We start from the raw sequence: 3,192 nt of genomic DNA, 5'->3' as shown, positions 1-3,192 counted from the left end.
TTAATTCAACAAAGATTTCTTGAGCACCTACTATATATGCCATAGGAACTATTCTAGGTACCACAGATGAGTTGGAAGGGTAGTGTGTGCGTGCATGTGTGTAGGAGGTGAAGCAAGCCCTTCTATTGCTCTCTTTTATTTGGATTAAATTATTTCTCATTCCTTTTATCCCTGATATGTTTTTTAAAAATCTTTGAGATGTAATTCACATGTCACATATCATAAAATTCACCCATTTAAAGTGTATGTACAGGTAACTCAAGATGGCAGACAAGAGTGATACAGCAGTGAAGCCCCGGACACCTCCAGTGCATTCCAGAAATGCAGCCAGAAATGCAATGGAAATGGCCATGAGCACTGTAGCGATTGCAAGAACGAGGAGGACAACAGCTACAACCGAGGTGATTTGAGTCCAGCCAATGACACTGGAGCCAAAAAGAAGAAAAAGAAACAAAAAAAGAAGAAAGAAAAAGGCCGTGAGACAGATTCAGCCCAGGATCAGCCTGTTAAGATGAACTCTTTGCCAGCAGAGAGGATCCAGGAAATACAGAAGGCCACTGAACTTTTTTTGGTGGCTCAAGGGACCTGCAAAAACCATGGAGGAGGCTAGCAAGTGAAGCTACCAGTTCTGGGACACGCAGCCCGTCCCCAAACTGGGAGAAGTTGTGAACATGCACGGTCCTGTGGAGCCTGACAAAGACAACATCCGCCAAGAGCCCTACACCCTGCCCCAGGGCTTCACCTGGGACGCCTTGGATCAGGGGGACTGTGGTGTGCTGAAAGAACTATACATCCTCCTGAACGAGAATTATGTGGAAGATGATGACAACATGTTCCAATTTGATTATTTGCCAGAAGTTCTTCTGTGGGCTCTCCGGCCGCCTGGCTGGCTCCCCCAGTGGCACTGTGGGGGTTTAGTGGTCTCAAGTCAGAAACTGGTTGGATTCATCATCGCCATCCCAGAAAACATCCGTATCTATGACACAGAGAAGAAGATGGTAGAGATCAATTTCTTGTGTGTCCATAAGAAGCTGCACTCCAAGAGGGTGGCTCCAGTCCTGATGCGTGAGATAACCCAGAGGGTTCACCTGGAGGGCATCTTCCAAGCTGTTTACACTGCTGGGATGGTATTACCAAAGCCTGTTGGCACCTGCAGGTACTAGCATCGGTCCCTAAACCCACGGAAGCTGACTGAAGTGAAGTTCTCCCACTTGAGCAGAAATATGACCATGCAACGCACCATGAAGTCCTACCAACTGCCAGAGATTCCCAAGACAGCTGGGCCTCAACCAATGGGAAAAAAGGACATTCCAATAGTGCACCGGCTCCTCACCTGGTACCTGAAGCAGTTTCACCACATGCCAGTCAGGAGCCAGGAGGAGGTGGAACGTTGGTTCTACCGCCAGGAGAATATCACTGACACTTTTGTGGTGGAGAATGCAAACGGTGAAGTGACAGATGTGCGGAGCTTTTATACACTTCTGTCTACCATCATAAACCACCCAACCCACAAGAGTCTAAAGGCTGCTTATTCTTTCTACAATATTCATACCCAGACCCCTCCTCTAGACCTCATGAGCAATGCCCTCGTTCTCACCAACATGAAAGCGTTTGACATGTTCAATGCAGTGGATCTCATGGAGAACAAAACCTTCCTGAAGAAGCTCAAGTTCAGCATAGGGGACAGCAACCTACAGTATTATATTAACAACTGGAAGTGCCCAGCATGGGGGCAGAGAAGGTTGGACTGGTGTTACAATAACCAGTTGCCAGTGAGATTCTGAATAAAGCCACTGAGAATTCAAACCAGGAAATGGAGCCCCACCACTTGTTGGTCCAATTTTCACAAACGTGAGAATCTCTGGCAAGGGGAGCAGAACTGAACTGGCTTTACAAACCGCCACTGAATTTGACGATTGTTTTGCAATGGCATAGGCTGTGTGATGTCACCTCTGGCCATGTCTCTGGTCTCCCTGTTTTTCAATTAATCACATCATTATGCAGCTGTGATCAAGGGAATGTAACTGCTGAAAACTAGCTAATGATTGGCATATTATGGAGTTAATGGTTTAATAATAAAAGTATATATATATATATATATATATATATAAAGTGTATGTACAGTTCAATGGTTTTTAGTACATTCACAGATATGTGTAAACATCACAGTTAATTTTAAAACATTTTCATCACATCAAGAAGAAACCATTTAGCTATCATCCCTCTATTTCCTCAGTCCCTCCTCCCAGCCCTAAGCATCTACTAATCTACTTTCTGTCTCTATATGTTTCCCTTTTCTGAATTTTCATATGAGTGGAATCATATAGTATATAGTCTTTTGTGACTGGCTTCCTTTACTTAGCATAATGTTTTCAAGGTTCATCCATGTTGTAGCATATGTATCAGTACTTCATTCCTTTTTATAGCTGAGTAATATTCCATTGTATGGATACCATATTTTGTTTATCCATTTGTCTGTTGATGGACGTTTGGGTTGTTTCCACCTTTTGGTTATTGTGAATAATGCTATTGTAAATATTCACGTACAAGTTTCTGTGTGGGCATATGTTTTCATCTCTTTTGGGTAGATACCTAGAAGTGGGATTGCTGGGTCATATGGTAACTCTATGTTTAATCATTAAGGAACCACCAGACTATTTTTCAAAGTGGCTGCACCATTTTATATGTTCCCGCCAGCAGTGTATGAGGGTTTCTACTTCTCCACATCCTCCACGTCAACACTTGTTATCTGACTTTTTTTGTTCTAGTCACATCCTAGTAGATGTGAAGTAGTATCTCATTGTGATTTTGATTTGCAGCATTTCCTTGATGACTAATGATGTCTGAGCATCTTTTAATTTGCTTTTTGGCCATTCATATATCTCATTTAGAGAACTGTATATTCAAATTCTTTGCCCATGTTTTAATTGGGTTAGTTATCTTTTTATTACTGAGTTGTAAGGGTTCTTTATATACTCTAGACACAAATCCCTTATTCTTTTTCCCATCACTTGGCTGAGATCCATGTCTGGTAGGAAAGTGCCCAAGGCAGACCTTGTAGTCAAGATGATGGTGTAATAAGGCAGGAAAGAGCCTCAAACAGAAAAAGCTGTACATGTGGAGAAGGGGCCCAGCCTACTTCTGGATTTTCTAGAAGTCTGGCAGCCCATGGAGGGGATCCTAGGCCAAGGG

At 43.0% G+C, this 3,192-nt stretch overlaps 1 pseudogene; it reads left to right on the top strand.

Moving 5' to 3' along the window:
- Positions 1 to 263: 263 nt before the first annotated feature.
- Positions 264 to 1,762, top strand: LOC103085215 (glycylpeptide N-tetradecanoyltransferase 1 pseudogene; annotated as a pseudogene).
- Positions 1,763 to 3,192: the final 1,430 nt, after the last annotated feature.

Source organism: Lipotes vexillifer, unplaced genomic scaffold, assembly GCF_000442215.2.
Source record: "Lipotes vexillifer unplaced genomic scaffold, Lipotes_vexillifer_v1.1 scaffold129, whole genome shotgun sequence".
Taxonomy (NCBI): domain Eukaryota; kingdom Metazoa; phylum Chordata; class Mammalia; order Artiodactyla; family Lipotidae; genus Lipotes; species Lipotes vexillifer.
This window is presented reverse-complemented; position numbering and strand designations above follow the sequence as displayed.